Below are 26,529 nucleotides of genomic sequence, written 5' to 3'. Positions count from 1 at the left end.
AAGCCTTTGGAGCCCAGAAGCTTTTGAGGGCCCCTCTGAATGCCCCTGGTGTTGGTCTTGTTCCTGACCCTCTCCCTATAATCACTAGACAGCCTTCTAACCACCCTGGGGCCCTCTCCCATGCCTTGGACAAAATTGAAACAATAAAGCTTTAGGTAGCAAAATAAAAAATGTGTTAACCTAGATGCACAAAAACAATGAACAGGGTTTACTTAAGGGAAAGATAAGCCTTTTACTAAAGAAGTAACATGCCTCGGGTATGATTATCCATCATGTCCTGCCAAGATAGGAATTTATTATCAGATTACCATGTAAGGGCACTTTTTGTGATAGCCCTTTTTATCCCCAAATTGGTGTGTTTTATTGTATGTATTCTTCAATAAAGCCAATTTTTATAAACAACACACAGTGTTCAGAGAAGATGCTAATACATATCCATGTACATATCAACTACAAATAATAAATGTTAAACACTTTGTCATTTGTTTTGTCTTTTTTCATGCAGAAGTGAATTATTACAGATAAACGTGAAATCTTCTTAGTTCCCAGAACTATTACCACCCTTCCCACCGGTAAGCACATTCATAAAGTTCTGTTTCCTATATGTTAATTTAAACCATGTATTAAGAGACATCTTCATTTTATTAGCAAAAATATCAAAGTGTAGCAAGAACTAATACATAGGCTATATAGTTAAACAACAAGTTAGAAGTATAACTGGTAATGAAAGTCTCAGTCTTGTGCTCATTCCCCAGGGTTGTTTTATCTAACTTGTGTTTGAGAAACTGTTAATGTAGTTCACACAATTATGAAAATGTTTACACTGCTCTTTACCCTCAGTTTTAAACATGACTATATTATAGCACAAATGGGAATTTAGTATGTCATGCTGTTTCTCTAAGTGTTTAAAATGGACTGCTTGGAAACTTTCAAATCCAACATTAATGTGATTTTTATTGATATAGCCATTGGATATCAGTTTGATTGCAACAAAGCCAGAATATAAATATTTATATATTTTCCTCTAATTTGGTATATAGATTACTAGATTATTTTCAAAGCAGCTAACGCCATCGAATCTCAAGTTTCGAAGTTCAATTAACTGGCTGCATTTGACTGTTTGCTTAACATTGAAGGAGTTCAGAACCTGCCATCCCAAAATATGCTATTTTGGCATATCGATATTTTGTACTGAAAGCACTTGAGAAACAGCAGATTCAGGAGTACTCTTTGCTTCCACCACTTTCAACCTAAAAGCAGGTCATAAGATTTTCCATGGGAAAGGTACCCACTTTGTACCAGGAAGAGAACATCTTTTTCTTTTTTCTTTTTTCACTCACTTTTATTGAGACGTTATTGACATCTAATATTGTATAAATTTGAGGTGTACCATGTTAGGGAGGAAAATTTTCCCTCTACCCTTTTAGGTTCTTCTGGCTGGTCTAACAGTCAAATTGACATGAGACAGACTTGCAGGAGAAAAAAAGTATCAATATCCCCAAAGAAGCATATTTTAGGGTAGCAAACTCTGCTCCCCTTTGTTACCAGTGCTTTGAATTATTGCAGTCTCCCAAGATGACATCTCAAGAGAGATCAGCACAAGAAAGTTCAGGCAAGAGGCAAAGCTTTATTAAATCTGTGCACAAGAGAACCAACACTGAGAAAACACTCAAATGTCTCCCTGAGAGAAGTTGGGTCAGAGTGTTAAAGGGAGCTAAGATAGGTAAAACCTATATCTAGACATGTAAAGGCAAAGGTTTCTTGGTGCCTCTGCAGTTCACCTACATGCTGCTTCTAGGGACTGCATGTCTAATTAGCATGGTAAATCTCTACCTTGGGCAAGACTTCTAGTGTTTAAATTAGGGAAAGTTTACATTAGGGACACTCTTGGGCCATCCTGTGCATGCACAGTGCTAGGGACAGTCCCTTGTTACTGGTATGCCTCCAAAGCTCCTTGGTGCTGACCAGCGGTACCTTAGGGGGAATATCTTGTGAAACTTATCAGGCTCCAGAAGCTGACCTTTCTGACTAACTCAACAATAAGAAGTTGCCCTCCTGTCTCACCTTCAATGACATAATGATTTGATAGATGCATATACTACAAAATACTCACCACAAAAAGTTTAAACATCTGAAGAAGTTATTCCATTCTTGTTTTAACTAGAATAACTTAAACTTTTGAACTTTCCAGTCCTGTGTCAAACCTTCAGATAACCCTCTGATTATTTCCCGAAAGACTAAGGCTAGAATGTTCATCTATCTAGACCACACCACTAATGTGACCAGACCTTTTGGAGTCCATCCTCCATACCATTTGGCACCCATCATTCAGACCACCTGACATCTGACTGATAACCGTCCTGAACCAATACTAAAGCTAGGAATTATTTGTTGTTCTCAGGAATGCACTTTTTACTATAAGAACCCTTAACCTTTCTTTTTTGTTCAAAATTCTTCTGGACTTTTGCTTAATTATGTTTCTGGTTTACAAATCCTAAGACCCTTCAATGCATTTTTATTATTTATTTCTAGCCAAATCTCCAAACTCTCTTTGAGTTCATTCAAGACACCCATCACCTGAGAAGAATATTTTTATTGTGTATGAAAAAGGCACTGCAATAAAGCCAACCAAAAGTAACCTTACAGGGTGATTATAAATTCCTATCTGGGCATGTTGTGGTGGGTAGTCATGCTCCATACCTATAAATTCCTTAGTGAAAGGTTTATCTTTGCCTTGTGCATCCAGGTTTACACACTTTTAAAATGCCAGAGTAATCCTCCTTTTCAGACTCCTCAGAAGCCTAAAGACCCTCAAGAGAGCACATAATCCTAACTATCCTATTATCTAATCCCTGCCTTGCTTTCTCTGCTTTCATGTTATCTTACCTACCTATGTTCCTTCCTTAGTTCCAAATGCATATAAAAACTGCAAACTGCCATTCTCCAAGGCAATTTTTTCAGTGAGATCTTGCTTTTAGGAGTATCCTGTTTGGCTCAAATAAACGCAAATAAACACTTATACAAATTCTCAATAGAGTTGGATAATATGTTGACATTATCATCAGAGTCTGGAGGTCGATGCCAGAATGGACCTGTACAAACAAAACTATTAAAATAACCCTGACCTTCTATTAGTTTCTCTGTATATTTTCTAATCATTGTCTCTCAGTTTACTAGTCCAAGCTCCTTTGCCTTGTCACACCCTCACAATTTCTCATTTTTCGTGTAAAAATACATGTAAACTATGGGTCTAATTGCTTCTTCAGGCCTTCATTTTCCTTCTGAAGACTCCTATGTGTAGATTAAAATATTAAATAAACATGTAAGCTTTTCTCCTATTAATCTGTTTTATGTCTGTTTAATTCTTAGGCAGCCGCAGAACCTAAAAGGGTACAAGGAAGTTTCTCCTCTCTTACAACATATATATAAGAAAGTCACAGGGACTGCTTTGACATTCCTTGCTCTTTTTTGGCGGGGGATATCTTTTTTTTTTTTTTTTTATGATCCATCTTCCGTATTGTCCTTTAGGCTAGTTTTAAGTATTCTGTAATAATGAAGCTGTTAATTTTCCTTTGTAATTTTTTTTTGAAAAGTCACAGACTCAGTTTTCTCAAAGAAGACTACCAATTTTGGTTTTCACTAGCAGAATAATTTATCACTTTTCTTCTTAAAAATAGTGGTTGTTCTGATTAGAAAAATAATAAAATAAATAATGTTTCTTTTCTTTATAGAAGCAAGAAAACCCCAGCTGTGATCTCAAATTTAAATTCACAATGGAGTCTAGAGTAGTTTTTCTTCCCTTTAGAATTTGAAAGCTTCACCTTCATTTGTTTGTTGCTTTAGATATATCTTCAATTCTCATTGGCTATTGGCTTGCATATCACAATGGAGACTAAGTCTGTCCCTAGAGCAAGTCGGTATCATCATTTCAGCAACATATTGTGTGTCACTAAAGCCTCATTCTGAGACAGTCATAACCGGATTACAAATGGTACCTAGTGACACATTCTCCTTGTCAACAACAACACTTGATAATTGTAGAGGTGACTACATTAGACTATCTGTGCCACCGGGCACTGTTGGGTCACTGGTGACTAGTATGGGGCTCAGAGGAGAGGGGACTCTTCCCTTGGTGTTGCAGAAGATGATGGACTCTACCCTTCTGTGGAGAAGTGTGACACCGTAAGAATGGAGAGAACAGATTCTAAAGATCCTCAGCTGACACTGAAGGATATAGAATTTTACTGAATTTCCCCCTTGGTTTTATAACAGCTAGTCAGAACGCAACAAATAAATATTAGTAGCTAAAGTTCAGTCAGGGAGAGAAGCCTGAAAACTGCTTTGGAACACTTGATGGTGACATTTAGGTAAGGGATATGGGTGAAGGCGGCCATGGACTTTGGACTTGGGAATGGTCCCTCAGGTCAGGGATAGTGGCAACATCCTCATTAGCTGAAAAAATATGTGCATTTTGAGGAAATGATGTGGTCTGTTTCATTATCGTATCAGCAATTAAGAGTGTGATCTGGAAATGAGATTCAGGTGACAGAAAGCAATAGGTAAAATCTTGGTGGGAAATGTTAAGGCTGTTTCTCACATGTTTTAGCACAATGGAGTGTTCTAAAGCACTTTGGAGTAAAGCACTTTCTTTATCTAAGCGAAATTAATGAAAGATTTGAAATCTTTGAAAAGAATTGAAATCTTGGAACAATCTGGTTTCTAATTGTCTTTTTTTGTATAGCTCTGACACCTTTAGTAAAGCATTTATTAAACTTGAGGTTCTTGTTCTCATCTTTGCCCTATGTGAGTTGGTATACTTGTTCAAATTTTCTATTCGAAGATGCTTATATTCTGTTTCTGATGTGCTGTGAAAGTATATGATTGTTTTCCTTGATTTCAGTTTCAAAAGCTTTATGTCTTTATCTGAAAATAGATGTGGTTATTGTTATGTCTTTTACAAATTATGTAAACTAGAAAAAGTTAATTAATGTTTTTAATTTAAACTACTCCTTGAGGGAAATTAGTTCTTTTAAATTTACTTGCCATAATTTTATACTAATTTTCTCTCTTTCAAGTTTAACTGGGTGGCTTTAGTTCTAAAATACTAGTATTAAGACCATCTTATTCTTGCTATTTGTGATTTTAGTAACTTTAATCGTTTCTTAGAATTTACATTTCCAGACTGAAGAGTTCTCGATTTTTTTCCCCCTCATATACCAGACTCCAGGCCTTATATTGATATGCGATCTATGAAGCTTTTTCTAGTATCCTTTGTTTTCTCTTGCTATAGTCCAGCGGAAGGACAAGCAGCTATGGGCATAGGTGTTCTTGAAAGCTCATGGATTTCATTTAGTCAACGACAAGAGTTTCAACAGTAAAGGCATTTGCCTCTTCAAAGTTTAATAAATTCTTCTCAGAATTTATTAAAGAATGTGAAGAAAACATGTTTCTATGCCAGCTCCTATAATGTACTTCCTTTTCTTATAGAATAAGTATGTAACTACACCTGTTCTTGGTTTCTAAGTTAGAGCTCAATTGAAACCTCACATGTAGAAAATCATTCATTCTTATAAATGGATACAGTATTTCATGCTGAAATTTCTGATCTGCTGTTACATTAAAAACATTCTAAGAATCGTTCTGAATTATATGTATTTTACGAGTGGGCTCATGTTTGTTTTGTAGAGGTAGTAGGGCATAAATCATAATACCTTAATAAGGTGATAAAAGGCAAATGCTTTTTTTGGGGGGGGGGGGTTGGACTTGGCTAATGCTTTCGGATTTATTTCCGAAGCTTTCACAGATGACGTCTAACAGTATATTGGCCGTTGGCAGGAACACCTAGCCTAAATCCTTAAATTTTGTCTTATGCCCGAGGTGTGTAACTCGTATCCATAGAGATTGGAAAAAGCTTCCACGAGCGAGGGCGGCCCCCAACTCTCTTCTGATCTGAACTGCTTCCCTTTTCGGTGGGAGGGAAAAAACGAAGGGGATTTATGCGAGCGCTCATAGAGCACTCAGCACTGTTTTCGTTGAGTTCCTGGCTAAACCACAACTCCCAAGATGCATCCAAGTTCTAGGGTGTCGGAGAAGCAGCTTCCGGTTTAGGCCAGTGCGGCTGCGCACAACATGTGTTCTTATTGGATCGAACCTCCTCGTGCGATTCTCGTCGCGGCGACGTGCGGCCGTGAGGGCGGGCAGACGCGGCGGCGGCGGTCCGGGAGGCGCGCGCACGATCCCAGACTCGGTATCGCGGCGGCGGCAGCGGCGGTGGCTACATCGGGTTGGGCCCCTTCCCTTCTCCGCTCCCCCCCTCCTCCCCCTCCCCTCAGCTGTGGTTCCCGAGGAGTCCGAGACCTGCGGCGAGACGGCAGAAAGCTCTAGGTGAGGGTCTCTGGAGTGCGAGCACCGTTTCCCGGGCTAACAGGGAGAGCCCGGGGTCGGGGAGGAGGTGACGGCTGAAGGAGCGAGTGTCTCGGGCGCGGGCCGGGAGCGCGCGCTCATCCCAGCTCTGAACTTGGCCTCCTAACTTGACCCATCGCCCAGCACAGTGTGCGGCTCGGCGGCCGCAGGGGCCGACCGTGAGGTGAAGGTCCTGGATGCGTCCTCCTTTCAACCACTGTCTCTGGAGCTTGGCACTCACCATCCGCCTCGCCCCTCCCAGCAAAGGGTCCAGAGCCCTCCTAGCTATCCTTCCTTCGAGTGCACTTGCCTTTCCTTGTTGCCTACGAGGAGATTCTGCCCTCTGTTTCTTCATTTCTGTCTCTTTTATTACTTATAGCAATTTCTTTGGTGGCAGGCTTCTAATGGGTCCTGCTTAGTACTGTTTTGACAGTACCTGGAGTGGGAAGATTTTCCTCACCTTTTCTTAGGTGGTATTTGGAGCAGCCTACTTGATCGAGTAACTTGGGCCCTGTTTTCCCAAGCCTGCTTGAACTTTTCGTCCGTCAGTATGCTTCTTTTAAAACTACTGATAACAGGCTTTAAATAGGAGAGTTTGGATTGAAAACTAATAAGTACTTTCTCTTCCTGGCTTTGGACCTTATTTTAAACGTTTGCCTTTGGAATTTGACAACTTCATTTGATGGCCCAACAGTGAAGTTTGGTAGAAACTGGTTGATTTATCTTTATTGCAGGTTGTTGGCATTTTTTTTAGTAGAATGGTTTTTAAATAATTTAATTTTTAGATTCTGGATTTCCCAGCTTTATGTTATTCCCATTATATCTCTTCCAAAAATAGTCCTCAACCCTGCCCTCAAGAAACCATTTAAAATTCCAAGAAATTTGTCATAACATTTAACATCATTTGATCACAAAACTCTTCTCAGTGAAATGTTAAAAATAATTTCCTTCAGTCCAAAGCTTTATTTTTTTGGTGGGGGGAGATAAAATCTTTTGTCAGTTTTGCAGTTTGAAATGTCCTCATATCAGGGGCCACCTTTATGTCTCCTTTCACCAACCTCTGACACTTATTCTGTTAGCATTTCATAGGTTTTTCTTTCCTAATTTTGCATTTATAGCAATTTCATTTCTAATGGTGTTCATAGATATTTTCATTCACAAATTCATCCGAGTGGTTACTGTAATCTGTAACTAAAATCATTTCGTCAGGACTCTGGACTTTCACACATGTGGCAGCTGCTTGGTGATGAATTATGAAATTTGAAAAAAATTTCAAATTGACTTAAATATGAAAGCCATATTTCTTTTAGCTTCTATTTTAACTGCCTACTCACCAGTGTATGTGCCTGTTTAGACTTGAGGCTGCTGAGTAGCAGATTTTCTTACTGGCGTTCTAGGGATGAGAGGAAGATTTACAGAGCTCATTTTGTGTTATTCTATCCCTAGACTTGTATGAATTAATAAATGAGTGGACTTTTTCCATCATTAGTATCAATATAGCTGATGTACTTTTTTGATATAAATCTCATTTTGTTTTCCAAAATGAAAATAATTTGGTTTTATTCTTCATTTCAGGGGTCAGCAAACTTTACAGCTTGTGGGCCAGGCCCCGCCAGTTGCCTATTTTGTAAATTAAGTTTTTATTGGGATATAGCCATATGCATGTGTTTAGATATTGTCTGTGGTTGCTTTTTTGGTGGAATAGTAGAGTTGAGTATTTGGAACAGAGACCCATATGGCCTGCAAAGCGTAAAATACTATCTGGCCCTTAATAGAAAAAGTTAGCTGATGTCTACTTTATTTTATTAAAAGTGATGCATATTCCATGTAGAAAATTAAAACGAGTCAGGAGAGTATAAAGGAGAAGGTGAAAATTATCCAGAATCACACAACTCAAGGGTTTGTTTTTTGTGATTATCCTTATAGACTTTGTTAGTACTTCTATTTATATAAATGGGCTCATATTGTTAATTGTTAGTTTGTAATTTGTTTTTTAAAAAATCGTAGGTTATTTTTATTTGGCAGTTGAATACATTTGTATTTTCTGTATCAAATCTCAATAGAAAGGGGCTCGATAAATCACGTTGTCTTCATTCTTCTTACTAGTCAAGATTTTAAAAAATTCAGGAATAATGAATGCTTAATGATGAATAATAGATGCTTGATAATGATGGTGATGGTGGTGGTGGTGAGCACTTGCTATGTACTAGATATTTTTGCAATACTTTACATGTATTAAGTCATTTAATACCTGCAGCAGCTCTATGGGTACACATACAGTTATCCCTATTTACAAATGAGGAAACTGAGGAAGAGAGAAATTAACTGCCCAAATTTATCAATAATTAATGATAGAACTGGCATTTGAATCCATGTAGTATAGTTTCAGGATTGAAACTGTCAATATGCTACAGAGCCTCTCCTTAGAGTATTGCTCAGTATAGAAAATTTAGATTTTCCTCCTTGTGCTCTTTCTAGTTTCACTGTCTGTAAAAAACTGCTGTTTAACATTTCACTCAGAGCTTCCAGCTCTCTTTGTCTTCATATGTAAGTGTTTATTTGCAAATCTGTCTACATATGCAGGTTTTAAAAAAATTAATACTTTCTTAGTGCAGTTTTAGATTTACAGAAAGTACCTATAGTATCTATCACCTATTTTTCCTTATTCGCAAAATTTTGTATTAATGTGGCATATTTGTTAAAATTGAACTAATATTGTTATGTTGCTATTCATTAAAGTCTAGTTTACATTAAGGCTTATTTCTTGTGTTGCAGAGTTTTTTTAAAAAATTGAGATCAAATCAATCATTGTTTAGCAGTGTGCTTTTTTGGTGGTTTTCAAAATAACAGTACTCTGGGTGTTTAAATATAAATAAACATTCTCAATTCATCAATTTTCAGATTAGTGACACAAATGTAGTATTTTCCTTGTAGTGGAAAACTTGCTTGGGAGTTGCTTCTTGTTTTTCCAGAAGTTTATCTTGTAGCACTGATTGCTTTTCTCTGAAGGAATGCTTATTATTTTTGACTAGACATTCTGGTTCTTCCATGAAACAGGTCAGCTTCTTGGAAAGTCCTTGCTGTTCTTCATCGGAAGAGATGTTGGTCCACATAAGCCTGTTTACCATCAGTATCCTTCTCACTGAGACTGGTACTTCCGCATCCATCTTTATTGTTCTTGGTCTTCTCTGCTTCTTTCTCATCTTGCAGAACTTATGTTCAATTAGCATCTAATTGTCCAAATTCTTGCACTCTTGATTTTATCAAGGCCTCACTAGTCTTAACCTTAGAATTTCTTCTGCAACATCTAAGGATTCAGTGTTCAGATGAACTGGATCAAAGTTCTAACAGACATCACATTCTTATCTTTGTGTGTTTTATAATACTGGGCCAGGTTTTGAGGAGGTTCTTAAGTCATTGAGCTGTTTGTTTATCTTTCATAGCACTGATTCCTACTGTCATGACTCTCCCAGAATTCTTGTCTATAACAAAATAGGTGGCCACAGTCATGAGTAATGAGTGAGTGATCTTTGGGTTACTAGGTGATGAGGTGTTTGTGCAGCGAACAGATCTTGTGTGTGTGTTCTCTTTTGTTTGGTGCTGCTGCAAAGGGATAGAAGTTAGGGGGAAGAAAGCTCATGAATTCCCACCAATCTGTTTATAACGTTCATGAGCATAATCTTCACTTCAGACATCAACTTCACTCCTCAGAATTCTTTAGCTGCTTTAGTAGTTTTTTTTTTTTTTGCAAAATATTGAGGATTATGAATCAAATGGATAGCTGAAAACTTAACTATTTTTTGTTTGTTTCTGAAGCATTTCATAACATTTCAACCTTTTTTTGTGTTTGGAGTCTCTCTTCCCTGTGGCATACTGCACTAACATTCTGTGTCACTGTGCTGTTTCTCTTGTTCATCTTTACCTAGGAAGAATGTCAAGGCAGCAACTAATACCTTGGTGACTTTAGAGAAGCATGCAGTTGTGATAAAATTGACAGCCTTGGCATCGTTTCAGGTATTTCTTCTGTAGAGGTCAGTCATCACTTCCAAAGATATCTGCTTTGCAGTTGCATTGCTGTTCCTTGACATGTGTACATGAAATTCTGTGATGCTATATTCACTTTATTCTCGTATTTTGCACTTGCATTCTCAGCAGTGATAAAAGTGGGTATATAAAGTCTTAGATGCCTCTATAGCAGTGTAGAGAAGTTCAAAGAGGAGCTCTGACAAACTTGGTGGATCGATGAGATTCTTCTCAGTGAGATCAAAGCTTTGCAAAATGTTATTGGAAGATCTAGTAGATTCATATAGTGTAATTGTAGGAGAGCAGATCTTTTGGCTCTTGAGGAAGGTTAGCTAGATGTTCTGGGTAGCAGTGACATCGCCATCTTTGCCAATTCTTTGCAGGGTGTATTTGGTTGCAATTTGAAAATCTCCACATAGGATTTGTAGTGAACATTTGTCTGCTGTAGAAATTCAGTGTGGTCAGAGGGTCCATTTATTTTGTAACTGCTGCAGGTTGCTGGGTAGCTCGTGTTTGTTTTTGCTGGGCACTTTGGCTGCAGACTGACTGGCAGTCAGCAGTTCTCAGAAAACCTACACTACCACCTAAGGCTGTGGCTTGGTGTCATGCTTCTGGGTATGTTGGGAAACAGCTCTTGGGAGCTCAGCAGGTGGCGCCATCTTGGCTCATAGTAGTGTGCTTTAAAAAATAATATTCATGCATGGCTTTTCAGATCAATACATCTGCATCTACTCTGTTCTTTTAAATAGTTCTTTAGTATTTTATTGAATGGATGTGCCATCTTTAATAGTGTTCCTATTGCTGGATATTTAGATTGTTTACATTTATTGTGTATTGTACATATGCATTCTATGTACAGTTGTCGCATTCTGATGACTCTAGGGTAACTTTCTAAGAGTATAATTACTGGGTTGAAGGAAATACATTTTTTATTTTGATGTATATTACCAGACCTCCATTCAGAAAGGTCACAGCAGTGTAAACTCACTGAAAATGTGGCTAAGGGTGAGGTCTATCTTTTCTATGCCTTTGCCACTTTTTTTTTTTTTTTTAAATCTTTGTTTATCTGGTTAGCAGTTAAACATTTCTTACAATATATTCTGTCTATATCACTGGGAGATAGTTTTGTTTTGATTGCATTCTTTTGAGGTTGAAGTTTGAAGTCAATTTAGAATTACTTTAGGTGGGGCATCCTTTCTGTAGTTGTTCTTCGAGGCAGCCACTCACTTAGACAGAGCTGCTCATCTATTTAGTTGTCTTCTTTGGCCCTTGAAAGTAGTATTTTTTTTGCCACCCCTGATAAAAGGATCTGGGTGGTTGCCCAATAGCCTTTGTGTTTCTTGAAGGTAAGGAGTTTTCTTCATATCTAATAGCAGTTCTCGTATATAGCAGGTGAGTAAATGGTCTTTTTAAAACCTATATTGGATCGTGTTCTTTTGGGCTTACTACTGAGTGAAAAGCTTTAACTTTGTTAAAAATAACCTTTCAAAGTCTTTGTGAACTATAAGCTTGAAAAATTGCAGTTTAAAATTGTCAACTCGTTTCGTATTCTCTAGTTTATCCTTTATTTCTAAAATGAGATAAATAAGACTGATAGATATCCTAGGACCTATTTGTTAAGAATGATTAACCTATTTAATAAGTACATTTCATATTCAGTTTTGGGAGTTAAAGAATGGATTGAATAGGGGATTTGTTTCATGTAATGGTTTTGAATTTCTGTTTTAGAGTATACCATGTGTCAGAGGGGATGTATGCTGGCTAATGATATTACAGCTTGGCATAATTATATATTGTAAGGGCCCTGACAGAAGGAAAAGGGAAACTAAATTCTGGAAACTGACTGCCAGATCATCTTCAGGCATGGGGAAAATACTCCCAAGTTTTTAAATAAATGACCACAGAAAAATAGAATTTTTTTTATAGCTGACTTATAGTGTTACATGTTATTGGACTCTGTATTTTCCACAATGTCCATGAACTAGAAAACAAAGCATACGAAGTGTATGGTCTTGAGGAGACAAAATTAAGTTAGCTTATTAAATTATGGCCACTTGGGCCTTTTGTGTGTATTTTTTTTTTCTTTTGGTATATTTAGCTCGTTTTTCATTGGTAGCATATTCACTTCAATCCTCTATGGCCTGAAATTTTAGTTTAGTGAACATGTATGCATAGTTGTATCTACACACCCATTTCTTTGGTCAGGGAAGTAGTGGTGGTGAAAAATTTTTAGCATGGTGGAACAAGAGGATTACTTTTTATTTTTTTTGAATTTATTTATATTTCATTCCAGAAAGAATTTCTAGTAACTTGAAGAAAGATCCAGAATTGTAATAAAATAAATATAAAAAGAGAAATAAGGAAAAGGAGGAAGCATACATTCTGTTCCCAAGTGGCAGCATAATTTAATAACTAAGAATAAAATTTGGATTTGAATTTTTTTGGCAGCAAAAGGAAAAATGGAAATACAGTAAAAGACATAGCACTAAACTGGAAGGAAGAACAAGACCAATAATTTTCTAGGGGTAAATCTTCTCTTGATAAATTTTAAGGAACTATTTAGGCATTTTATAAAAGCTGGGTTTTTTTGTTCTGTTTTGTTTTGTTTTGTTTTTTGACTAGAGGTCCTAGTTAAAAAAGGTTGAGGACAAAGCTATAACATTTTAAGGCAAGGAAAGAAATTTTATTTGGGGATTGGTTTGGATTAAATTTAGGCTGCAGATGTGTGTATTTTTGGCTAACAGATTTTTTTTCTTAAAATATTTCAAACAAAGAATACAGAGACAATAATTAGGATTCATACATCCACCATGCAGCTATATTAAATCCTAACATTTTCTAATACTTTCCATTTTTTAAGAAAAAGTCACATACAGTTGAAGCATTTTTGTGGATTATATTTCACTTTCTTCCCAGAAGTAACGATTATCCTGAATTTGGTGTTGATTATTCCCAGTGCCTGTTTTTATGTATTTACTTCATAGGAATTTATTTACAAATAAATCATAACATTATTTTGTGTATTTTCCAAGTTTATGTAAATAATTTTCTGCCTATTCTGTAACTTATTTTTCATGAAATGTGTCTTTTAGGGTCACATGAAGTTTATATTTTACCATTTTTAACCTAAAAATGGCATTTTCATATAATTGAGCTTAATTATAATCATCACTTTTATCTTCTGTATAGTTAGTTACATTATTATAAGAATATAGCCATTTTAACTTTATTTTCATGTTGATAGGTTTCCAATTTTTCCTGTTTTAAAAAAATGTGACCTTAAACATCATACTAGATAGAAAAGTATCAGATTGTATTGCAGGCAGTAAGGATAAATGTTTTGTGAAATTTGCATGAGTGTGTGTGGTCTTACTAAGTTTGAAATGAAGTCCTCTAGGAAAAATTACTTAAAAGTGAAATTATTAGGTTGGAGGGCATGGTGATATTGCCAAATAGCTCTCTAAAATGATCTCACTTTACATTTTTTAGCATGTTAGTATGAGAATTTGTTGTTTCCAAATCCTATGAGCATTGTCAGAATTTTTTTAATGTTTATAAATCAGATGAGTGTGAACATCATCTTAATTTTAATTTTTTTGGTTAATTATGGGATTGAGCATGTTTTCAAATGTTGAGTTGTAAATGATTCAGTTTCTATTTCTTGAATGGGCTGTTCCCCCTCCCCAATTTCCTAATTGATTTTAGACGCTGATTTCATATACTGGTAATGTTAAGTGAGTTGCAGATATCTTTTCCTAATCTCTGTGGCTTATCTGTTAACTTTATTTGGTTTGTTTTGAATAGACATAATTATTAAATCTGTTTCCTTCTTGTTTGCATCCTTTGTGTCTTATTTAAGAAATATATTGCATACTCCAAGGTTGTTAAGAGTCTTCTGTATTTCGTTCTAAAAATTTTAGATGTTTGGTTTTTTACATTTAAGTCTTGATTCAGCCAGAAATTTTTTTTTTTTTTTTGGTATGTGATGTGAGGCAGGGATCTGGATCTAATTTAATTTTTTATATGCATAACAAGTTAACATAGCACTGTTTAACAGAGTGTTTTAAATTTGAATTGTAAATCTTTTAAGCATTTTCAGTTCAACACAGTAACAGCCTTTTTGTCTTTTATCAGGCTGCTTCAAATGTTCAAGTTTGAGACTTCTGGGCCAGAGTAATGTGATAGGTTGTTTACTTAATCTAGAAATAAAATCTAAAGATGTAGATAGAAACAGAGCATACTTTGTAGATCTCACCCAAATGTCCTTTCTCTCAAACACTTTTTAAATAGAAGTTGAGCTGCAGACAGTTTGAGGCTATACTTTGATGAGGAAATAAGACTGCTAGTGTTTTGCATTGCTGGATAATATCCACAGACTTTGGAAATTAGATAAGCAGGTGCTGGGTGGACATTTTGATACTTGAAACTTCAGAATACATGTATTTAGTCATCCAGTTGCTATTATATATACATATTCTGATATTTGAAATTTAGTTTTGATTTTAGGAGAATTCTGTATATAAATTTGAGTCAACTTTCTGAAATGTTTGATAGAAACTGCTATAAATCACTTATTTTAAGAATGAAAACTTTATTTTTCTTTCCATTTGCAAGGGTTTTTATTGAATTTTTAGTCTGAGAAGAGTTACTGTGAGCCTGCAGATAGTTGTATATTCTAGGTTTTTCTTTTTTCTATTTCTTTTCTTTCATACTGGTAATCGAAAGAAAGCCTTGTAGTTTAATTTAGTGAAATGGAACAATCTTGAGAAAGATTGTGAATGCAAGTTTTATTCCTAGATTTTTGATTTTGATATTGAGAATGGTAACTACTTTCTTGGATTCACCATCTGCAACATTGTAAAAAAGGCAAAAAATTAAATGTGTTCTAGAGGATATTATGCAGGATGAGATAGGACCCTGAATGATTGTTATTTACTTATGAAGACAGGTTCTTTACCAAAGTAGGGTTTTGGTTTTTCCCTGCAAGGTTAACTCTATAGGTCACATATTTTACTTGGACATATTTTATTTATGAAATAATTGGAACAATAGTGTGGTTATATGGTATTATGTACAGATGACTTATGGAAGGAGGTCTGCATATTTTACATATTTTGGTTCAGTGTAGATGTGAAATTTATATATCCTGGACTTCTCCGATATTTCTGACTATAATTAATAGTTATGACTGTTCTTACAATGTACATTTGTATTTTTATGTACTATTAGTTCAGAAACAGTACTCAGGATTACTGTAGATCTTGGGAAATGGAAACGACCATCGTAATATAGCTGTAAGGGTTGGATAAAGACTTTCTCTTTTAAAATGTTTTTAGCTCTTACCATGACCAGTGGCTATAATGTACTATTTGTATTTTCAATGAAGCCCTGTAAGATATTGTTAAAGTATGGTCTTTGGAGTTAGAGATACAGATTTGAATTCAGGGTCTTCCACTTAAGGTTATGTCTTTGATGAATTACTTGCTCTTGAGTCTCAGTTTCTATGTCTGTAAAATTTGACCCCATTTCTTGAGGATTATTGTAGGATTAAGTGAGATGATTAAAATGGCCAGCTACTTGGCCTACTTCAAAGTTGGCTTCAATAAGTGTTAAGAAGCAGTTCACCTCCCTTCAAAGAGATAACATGACAGGAAAAATGTAACCACTTACCTTTGTGGGAGGCAGTGTTGTGTAATGAAGAGGGCCTAAAATGGGTATTCTTACTTTTCTTTATTTTGTAAGTTGTGTAGCCATGGGGAAATTATCTAGACAGTCTCATTTGTAAAGAGAGAGAATGCTGTCTATGTAACAGGCAGGGATTTAGTTAAGGAGAATGCTATAAAAGCTCACCTTATCTGGTATATAATAGCCTCTAAATTACCCTCAAAATTTTTTTGGTAGTAGGCAATAATATGTTTCTGAAGTGGGCCTCAGGAAGGACTTTTGGTTGGAGAAACCAGAATGATTATGAATTAGTTTATGTTTGCTTTTACTGTGAGAGAATAAAAGTTAGGGAATAGTCATTGAAAAGAAGCCGTTTTATTTGAAAGGAAAACTACTATTATTTGGCCAGAATCAAAGTAATTATGTTGCTTAGCTCATATAAATTTATAGTTTCCCCAAATTTTTAGTAACCTTGGAGTAAATAAACTTTGCTGTCATTTTTTTTTTAGCATTTAAAATTAAGTTTTACTGAAATATAATTTATACACAAAATATACTCATTTTAGTGTTCAATTAGATGAATTTTGGTAACCAGATAACCATCACCCCAATCATGATGTAGAATTTATATTATCATTGTGTCTCTTTATAGTCAGTCCACTAACCCCATCACCCCATATTTGGCCCAAGGAAACTACTGATCTGCATAGATTAATTTTGCCTCTTAGAATTTCATATAAATGGAATTATACAGTATATATTCTTTATTGTCTGGCTTCTTTCACTCATGTTTTTGAGATTCATCTGTGTTTCAATGTGTACCAGTAGTTCCTTCCTTTTTATTGCTGAGTTGTAGTCATCATGGTATTGCTACACTACAATTCGTCCACCTGATGTTTGGGTTTCCAGTTTTTGGTTGTTGTCATTAAAACTGTTATAAACATTTAGGTAAAAGTTGTCAAACAAAAAAAATTTGAGGTGGGAAGTTGTCCTAAAAGAAAGGGTTTATTGAATCACATGCTAGCCAGAGAAAGGACCAGGTCCTAGAACATATAGTCTGAACCACCAGCTGTAGCACTAGATGGAGAAGATGAACGTGTTCACTGTAATGGAGCTGATCTCTTTTATACAAGGGGTTTGGGGATGGGAGATGTAAGTTGTTTTGAAAGAATTTAGGCAAAGTGTGGGGGGTGGGGAATTCTAGGATAGGTGTATAATCTGTGAGGAAGACTTATTCCCTTCTGGATTGATTGCAGCTGGGTGCAGGGGCATCTGGTGGTTTGGCAGATTTTATTTTATTTTTTTAGATAGCCTTCTGGAAGTTGATTCAAAGTTTTAATATACATTCAGGAATGGCAACTGTTGGTTTTGGCCTGTGGCTCTGTTAACTGTCTGTTAACTGATCAAACCTCTTACCTCTTTCTCTGACCCTCTGGCCTGCTGTATGTAATTTAATTTAGGACATCTCAGAATTTTTCTCTTGTCAAAGTCCTTTGTGGACTTATGTTTTATTTCTTTGAGTAAATTTTTAGATGGAGAATAGGATAGTCATGTAGTCTGGCAGTTTCTTAAAAAGTTAGTTTTTCAAAGTGGTTGTACAATTTATCCTCCCCTCAGCAATGTGCTAGTTTTTATCAATATTTCGTATTTTTAATTTAAGCCATCCTTTCACTATAAAGTATCTCACCATGGTTTTAGTTTGCATTTTTCTGATAGTTGATGAGGTTGAGCAGTTTTTCATGGGTTTATTGACCATTTGTATATCTTTTTTCCTAGGTGAAGTGTCTCATATCCATTTAAAATTTGTTTTTCTTCTTACTGAGTTGCAAAGTTCTTTATATATTCTGGGTTGCAAGTAGTTTGTCAGATATATGTATTTGAATATATTATTTTATTATGTGGCTTGTCTTTTGTTTTATCAGAATCTTTTCAAGAGCAGAAATTTAAAATTTTTGATAAAGCTGGTTTATTGCGTTTTCTCTTATGCTCAGTGCTTTTTGTGTCCAAATAAGTATTAGCTGCCCTAAAGTTGTGAAGATTCTCTCTCTCGTGTGTGTGTGTGTGTGTGTGTGTGTGTGTGTGTGTGTGTGTGTTTTAATCCTATAGTTTTAGATGTTACACTTAGGTCTATGATTTATTTCAAGTTAATTTTTGTGTATGATGTGAGGTAAAGGTTAGATTCTTCACTCCTTATCTTCCCCTCCTCCATATGACTTCCAGTGTTTTAGACTTTTCTTTACTCACTGAATTACTTTGGCACCTTTTTTGAAAATCTATATATGAGAGTGTCTTTTTCTAGATTCTATTCTGTTATGTTAATCTATGTGTCTATATTTATGCCAGCACTATACTTTCTTGAATACTGTAGCTTTATAGTAAGTTTTGATTATTCTAGGTCCTTTACATTTCCATAAATTTTAGTATCAGTGTAAATTTATACCAAAAGCCTGCTGGGATTATTATTGGGATTGTATTGAATGTATAGGTCATTTGAGGTTAATTACCATCTTAACAATATGAGTCTTCCACTCAATGAAAATTGTATATCTTTTATTTATTTAGGTGTTCTTTAATTTCTCTCAGCAGTGTTTGTAGTCTTCAGTGTAGAAGTGTTGAAGATTTTTTGTTAGATTTATTTTTAATTTTAGGTGCTGCAGTAAGTGGGAAATACTTTAATTTCATTTTTTCTGTTGTTGCTAGTTGATAGTTACAATTGGTTGTCTAGCATGCAGAAATCCTTTAATAAGTAGTTACATGGATTTTTTTTTTCACCCAGTTTTCTGGGGAAAAACCTAAAATAAGAGATTATCTCTGAATTTTAATAGGTTGCAAATTTGAATGACTTTGTCTTATTATCTTTTCTGTAAATTTGAAGAGTAAAAGTACATTTGGGTTTTATGGAAAAATATACAGTAATGGATTTAAATGGGGACATGTAGAGATCTTTCAGCAGATGAGAACAGTGGTAGACAAGCAGACTTGAAACATTTTAAATGTTAAAATAATATTCAGTATTAAATATAATATCTTTTTAGATAGAAGAAAATACTTGAGTGGTATGATTAAAAGAAGAATGTTGTTTTTATTAACTGCATGTTGTTACTGGCTTGTTTTACTTTGTATCATTAAGTGATCTACTAATACCCAGCCAACTTGATCCCTGCCCAAGTACAGATATCTCCTCTTATTATTTAATTATTTATTTAATTATTTTTTTTTAAAGAGAGGCCACCCTTGGTTGACCTCACAGACTGCACGGATCTTGTCAGCTCACAATCCCTTATTTTTTAATTTTTTATGCCTGCAGCACCTGGTCTTCCTAGGTGGTCAGTCTCCTCTCCAAGTACTAACTAGGCCCGACCCTGCTTAGCTTCTAAGATCAGACGGGTTAAGGCTTGTTCAGGGTGGCATGGACATAGACCAGATATCTCCTCTTTTAAACTGTGCCCTTGATTTCTACTCACACTACCCAGAAGATTGTGTTTTCACACAGTTTTTTGTTGGTTGGTATCAAAACATGGTAAACGGTGAGGAAAATTGTTTTTCAGGAGACTTGACTCTGGAGACTTGACCTTTTGCATTTAGCATAAAAGATCTTACATATTGGGTGTGATGGACTGAGGCAGCAATGTAATTCTTATGATACAGGCATTTATCTGTTAAAAACGGGATGAAACTGAAGGTTGGCTTTTGTATCATTCTTTGGATTTATGAAAACTAAGGCTAAAACTTGAGAATATTTATTAACGTGACAGGAGACTGGAGCTGTTTCAGTTTGGCATGAGAAGGAATCAGTAATACTGCTTGTAGTCTTATGTAAGAGATGTTAATATGTTTTGATTTAAACTTTGATTCTCCCTAATGTGGCATTCCTAATAGTGCTGACTAAAAGGCTAGTGAATAAGAAAAATTACATTTACAACTATATTAGAATAACATTGCAGAACAGCTTTCAAATTTCAAGTTTAGAATATTACCCTGCTTAAAATTTTTTTCTTAACAATTTCAGTACTTATGAATGTTAATGGGGTTGATGAATCTAAAAGATGCATCTTGCTGGGCTGAATAACAGTACTGATGTAATGAATTACATCATTAGTATTTATCAAGTCTTTATTTCCTAAAGATTAATTTTTTAAGTCTCAGCAGTTTTTCAGCCTTTTTCATATTATGCCCATTTGCATATGTATTTTTACGACAAACTGTATTCACCCAGATAGTATCAGCTGTAAACTTATTTCTTTGCCGAATGGATAGAGGCTAGAAGGCTTTTTCTAAATAGAGGATATGTGTAGAAAATGCTTTAGTTGGTCCCTGACCAAATTCAGCAGGGAAGCCTTAAGTAAGCTTCAAGGTAATATAAGTCGATAACGTAATAATACCATTCTAACTTTGGATACAAATACTTAAATATAAGCCCTGCCTTTGGAAAATAAAAAATAAAGTTAGTTTTAAGTTGAGATGAGTCGACTTGTTGATCATCTCCCTCGCCTACTGTGGCCTACCAGGAATGGTTGTAAGACTTGGAATTTTTACTGTCCTAAGTTTATAACTATTTGGAAAGAAAGGCACTTTTTTCTTGGAGTTGTTCACTTTAAAGTTTTGACTTGCTTTGTTTTTTAAAACGTTTGAGTCACTTTTTCATTTTCTAGGCTTCTTAGATAAGGAGAAGTATTGCCTTTTTAATTCCTTAAAATGTATACCCTTATGTTTAGTGGTTGTCCCTGTCTAGGTTAAAGTAGTCCCCTTTATCTGCAGTTTCTCTTTCCACAGTTTCAGTTACCCATGATTCAAAAATATTAAATAGAAAAGTTCAGAAATAAACAATTCATAAATTTTAAGTTATGAGTTTTGTGATGAAATCCTGTGACGTCTTGCTCCGTCCCACCCAGGACGGGAATCATCCCTTTGTCCAGTGTATCTTACACTGTGTATACTACTCGCCCATTAGTCAGTCACTTAGCCATCTCTCCCCATGTGTATTTATATTAGAAAGAAAACTTTTTAGTGAAATGGAATGTATTTTTTTTTTTTATTTTATTTAGTTCATTGCTGAGTCATCAGTCCCTAGAACGGAGCCTGGCAGAGAATAAATATAAACATTTGTTAAATGAGTAGCTTAATTTTATTACCCCACCATGCTTGAAACTGACTTTATAGGTTTGTGTGTGTGTATGTGTGTGTGTGTGTGTGTGTGTGTGTGTTTAGCAAAAATTTAAAATGTAGTCATTTTATGATCTTACTTTTTGGGAAATTGATTTATAGCTCAATGTGGTTTAAGTTTGGGGCCTTTGATTTGATGTGGTTTCTCATGTTGAACGATAAAATGTAGGCTTTTTAAAAAATCTGCTTAGAGTTTTAAAGTGCGATATTACATGTAGTTCTTTAATAATGGTACTTTGTGATGATGCAGAGTGACTTATTTTTAACTGAACACAGATGAGACAATTCAGATTCTTGAAAGACAAGTTCCTTGTCAGTTATCAGCTGTACAATTTATGATCCTTGAGATGGCCATATCATACTTTTAGAACTATGAGTCCTAAAACTTAAACTCAGAGAATGTGCAGTGTCTTTCCCAACCCCTTGTTTTTTAAACCTTAGAACTTGACTTTGTACTTTTGGGGATATGGCAAAACAAATTAAGATTTTTTTACTGAGGGTTAAAAAAAATCATTTTGTCATGTTTATGGTACTTGTCAGATTTTTAAAAAGTCAAATTGATTGAGGTACTATTTACACTCAGTAATATTCACCCTTTTTTCGACATACAGTTCTTTGAATTTTGACCAACATTCCGGTAGGGTTTTTAATGGCCAAATTGGCCTTGATATCTAGTGCAAAGGCCTAAAGCAGCAGCTCAGTAAATAACACTTAGCATCGTTTTATCACTTCAGAAATCTTTACAGGAAAATTCCCATTGGATGTTTTCCCATGGGTACAAGAGACTAGCATGTATGGTCAACTTTCACTGGCTTTTCCCCCAACTCTACTTCATGCGATGGTAAAATTTGCCTGGTTTCTTCTCAGGAAAGTTTGTCACTGGAGTGGGGCAGTAAGTTAGAACAGGTTCTATTTTACTTGAAAGTTGGCCTACTTTATGCTAGGAATAAAAGTAATGTAAATGATACAAAGTGTTGCCTATCTTTATATCTTTAAAGTAATCTTAAAAAAAAATAAACTATTTGATTTGAAACGTTTCTTTGTGATTATAGCAGTTAAGATTTTATGAACAGAAAGACATGAGAATGCTTGTCTTAAAAATCTAGGTGGTGTTCCTTGTCAGTTTTCAACTGTACCATATTTTAAAGGGCTGTATCAGTAACATGTTGGGAACTTTTCCCATTTTATCAGGTATATATATTTTTTCAGTTATTAGTTACCAATTATCAATTGTTATTATCAATTGTTTTATTGCGTCTGGTGTGTAGCAAGGCTTCATGTTCTCCAGTTCTTTACTGTTTCTTAATATTTTCAGTGTTGTAAAGTATAGGGTACTATCTATATTGAAACCCCTGGTTTTGCCATTTAAGTATGATCTTGCATTTGAGAATAGTTTATGGTTCAGGCAAACAGGGTTGTAGATAAGAGCATTGGCTTGGGTATTAGACTAGATTGATTGCTACTTATTAATGTAGTTAACAGGTAAGTTATTTATAACCTCTCTGGGTGTTTTGTCATTTCCAAAATGGAGGAAATAACTATACCTATCTCTCAGAATTGTTTTAAGGATTAAAGAAATAATCCACAGGAAATGTTCTTTGCATGTAGTAAGCACTCAGTGCATGTTAGGTGTTCTCGTCTTCCTCATCATCCAGCAAAGGTTTTTGAGCTTCTACTTTGCATCCTAAACCATGCTTGGTGTTGTGGACACAAACTTCTATTCTAAAGAAGGCTTCTTGACCCTAAGAAGTTTCACAGTTCAAGAGGGGCAGACAAGCATGTAAATAGATAAATGCAATAAATTCTGACAGATACTATAATAGAAATATTAATAAATGTGAAGAAAGGAGTTAGTGTCAGGAGTCTGGGGAGGTCAGAGAAATTAATTTCTGCCCCTTATTTTATTCTTGAAGTGTGAGTGGTAATTCCTCATTCATTTATTTGGCAAATATTTACTGAATATTTGCTGGGCACATAGGAATAAAGAAGGCAGATAATGTCTTCTCAGGAAGACTTGTGCAATTAGAAGATTCATAGTGCAGTTTACTGAAATAGGTAGGACTGGAGGTGGGAGGACGTTTGATGGGATAATAGTGAGTTATTTTTTTGTTTTGTTAGAGCGCCAATTAGACATCCATGCAGATAGAGATTTATACTTGATGGTAGGTTATAGTAGTTTTCTAGAGTTCAGTGAGAGGTTAGGGCCAGAGATAAATATTTGGGATCATTGACATGTATCCTCTAGATTTGGTAAAGATTTCATTGGTCTCTGTTGGAATATAAGCTAGATTGTAGAGAGGTTAAGAGGTGAGAGATGGAATGAGAATGTGAGGTTTGGGAATGGAGATGGCAACTAAAGACTCTTTGAGACATTTTTGTGTAAAAACGGAAGCAGAAAAATGGTTGTATCTACAAGTAAGGCTTAGATTTGAGTCTTGGTTTTACACTTGCTTGGATGCATTCTAAAAGTTAAGATATGTTATGTAACCTACATGGTCCTCTCTAAAGCATTGAGGTAGATATTTTCCCTTTTGTGACATGAGAGAGCTTAATCTAGGGAGGTAAAGTGACAGTTTAAGAATTTACAAGGCAGTGGAAACTGTGTTTGTACTCATTTACTTTGATACTACTTATAGTAGGGGTGTGTCCTGGTACCAGTCTGTGGTCTGTTAGGAACCAAGGTACACAGTAGGAGTTGAGCGGCGGATGAGAAGTGAAGTTTTCATCTATTTGCAGCTGTTTGCCAGCACTAGCATCAGTGCCTCAGCTCTACCTCAGATCATCAGGCATTAGATTTTCATAGGAGTACTGATCCCTGGTGCCAAAAAGGTTGGGGACCATAGACATATAGGGTACTTTTCAATATACCAAAATTTCCCTTGAATTTTTATGAACTTGGTTGTCCAGTTCCATCTGCCTTAGAATTTTTAAAGGATTACGAAGCAAGAGATATAAAAATTCTTTTATAAGCTGTAAATTGTCACAGGTTCCTTGGGAGAATCTTTAGTTTTCTCGATTTCCTCTTTTGTAAAATGAGACAGTTTAGTAGGTAACAATACAAATCATGTAGCTAGTTATGTTATTTAAAACAAAAAGGTAACTCATTACAGTTAACAAAAATTATACAAAAATCCAGAAGTTTAGGAGAAACTTTATTAAGTGCCTAAATAATAGTGTGTTAGTCTTATATTTTACATGTATACTTTGCATCACATATCACATGATAGTAATTGTAGAGAGTAATTATTTAAAAAAATTAGTAATATCGTATCTAAATATGAACTTCTTACTCTTGATAGGGTATAAAAGAATTTGGTAGACTCCAATAAAGGCCCTAAGAAATGAGCTGAAATTAGAAAATGGATCCTTTATGGTAAAGTTAAATGAATAAGAATTATTTAATCTGGATTAGTTGAACTCGAATTAATAGTGATTTGCAGTAAATCAGTAGATATTTTCGTCTGTGAGAACTGAACAAAATAGTTGATGTCTTTTGGCAGAGTCACATCAATTTTAGACATTAAGGACTGTTAAACATTTAAAGAAGCCCTTGTAGGCAATCTCCATCCTTGGAGACTTTTCAGAATGTTTTGGATGACTGAATGGTTTTCATTTGTTAATATAAAGAATTGAACCCATCACATATTTCAATATCATTATGTATTAGGTTCAATTCTTTGTATTAACAAATGAAAACTATTCAGTCATCCAAAACTACTTATGCATTCTACCACCAACCTCACGGGGCCTGATTTAAATTAAATTTTGGTGCTTCATCTCCATTAGCTTATTCAGTCCTCACAATCACGTATGAAATAGAGATTGTCATGAACTCTTTTACAAATTAAGTTGCCATCTGCCATGAACCTTTGAGGTTGTTAAAAATTAGGACATTATGACTTAAAATTCTAAGAGCAAGGGATGCCATGTCCTCTTATATTGGCTGGCACATGGTGAGTGGAATGTAATAGTCTTGTCTAGTGGTATCACTTTCTAATTCTATAATTAGATTATTCAGTGGCATAGGGCAGGCTGCAAAATGTGTCCCATGATTTTGTTGACTTCCTCTAAGGTGAAAGCAGCCTATTTCAAAGTGACCTGAAAGTTGTATGCTGAAATTATTTCAGTGTAGCCTATCATTCCACACTCAAGTATGCGTTTGAAGTTGGTGCCTGGTTAATGAGATTTCTGGTATCAAGTTCATGCTTTTCTTTGATTGGAAACTTGAATGGTACAAAGTGTTCTACGTGAAGGTATGGGTATATGGTGTTCTTATGACCTTTTCTTTCAGACTTCAATGTGAAGTAAAATACAGTGGATACAAATCTGAACTAGTAATAGTGGGATGGGATTATTTTTAGGATGGAATACTTTATTTCAACAATAGGACTAACAAGGATATTAAAGTTACTTAATTTTCTTCTGATACTACCTACTTTTTAAAAAAATCACTATCAGAAGTACTAGCGGTATTATCCTGACTGGCTTATCTTGAGATAACCTAACTGGAAGATTTTTATTATATTAATGGACAAGGAAAGAAGTTAGGCCTCTTAAAGTTAACACTTAAAAACCGTACAGTGATGTGAAAGAGGAGTCTTCTGCATATTAGAATATTGTTTTTTGCTGGTTACGCAGCATTTATACTTTGTGAATTTTATGCACTTTTTGTGCTTTTCTGAATATTTTTTACATCATTAAAAAATTTACTAGAGGCAGTAAGTACTATAGTAAAGAGGTAGTATAGTACTATAGTATATTTTCCTGAAATATGGCTTTGATGGTCTTCACAGTTCTGAAAACTTTAATTTGGTATCTTCTTATTTTATTAGCTGTGGACTCGACGGGCTCTATCTAAACTGAGCATTTTTTGAAGTGTGTTTCTATCTCCTTTATTCACCCTATATTTAATGTTAATTTGACTTTTCAAAATTATTTTTTTTCATTTATTCATCAAATAAGAGTCAATGAATTGAGGTTTTCTTTCTTTATATTTATACTTGTTGTCTTTTAATAAAATTATAGACATAGCATAGGTTAAGGGCACCAAGAGTGAGACTTACTGTATTCGAATTCTTGCTCTTCAATTACTAGTTGGTGTTAGTTACTCAAACTGTGTCTTGCTTTACTTTAGTCTATAAAATGGGGATACTGATAGTACCCATTTCATAGGCTTTTAAATGAGTCAGTTCTTGTACATTATTTAAAAAACACACTACCTGCAATAGTAAGCATTAACTATGTTGTAGCTGCTGTCACACTTTTCTTTTATCGTAA

The 26,529-nt window shown here is 35.1% G+C and overlaps 1 protein-coding gene and 1 pseudogene across 2 annotated transcripts in view; one reads left to right on the top strand and one right to left on the bottom strand.

Annotated features, from left to right (window-relative positions):
- The first annotated feature begins 6,220 nt into the window (after nucleotides 1–6,220).
- The window catches only part of ADIPOR2 (adiponectin receptor 2), a 62,399-nt gene continuing 42,090 nt past the window's right edge, over nucleotides 6,221–26,529 (top strand). The window contains exon 1 of one of the 2 annotated variants that reach the window (XM_016125920.2): nucleotides 6,221–6,384. The gene's annotated coding sequence lies outside the window, so the exon portion shown is untranslated. Of the gene's footprint in view, nucleotides 6,385–9,118; nucleotides 9,554–26,529 lie in introns of those variants that run through there. The other variant, XM_016125929.2, reaches the window with a different exon arrangement.
- LOC107500662 lies at nucleotides 10,281–11,384 on the bottom strand (annotated as a pseudogene).

Source organism: Rousettus aegyptiacus, unplaced genomic scaffold (assembly GCF_014176215.1).
Source record: "Rousettus aegyptiacus isolate mRouAeg1 unplaced genomic scaffold, mRouAeg1.p scaffold_m13_p_2, whole genome shotgun sequence".
NCBI classification, from domain to species: Eukaryota; Metazoa; Chordata; class Mammalia; order Chiroptera; family Pteropodidae; genus Rousettus; species Rousettus aegyptiacus.
Note: the sequence above shows the minus strand (reverse complement) of the source record. Positions and strands in the feature narration are given on the sequence as shown.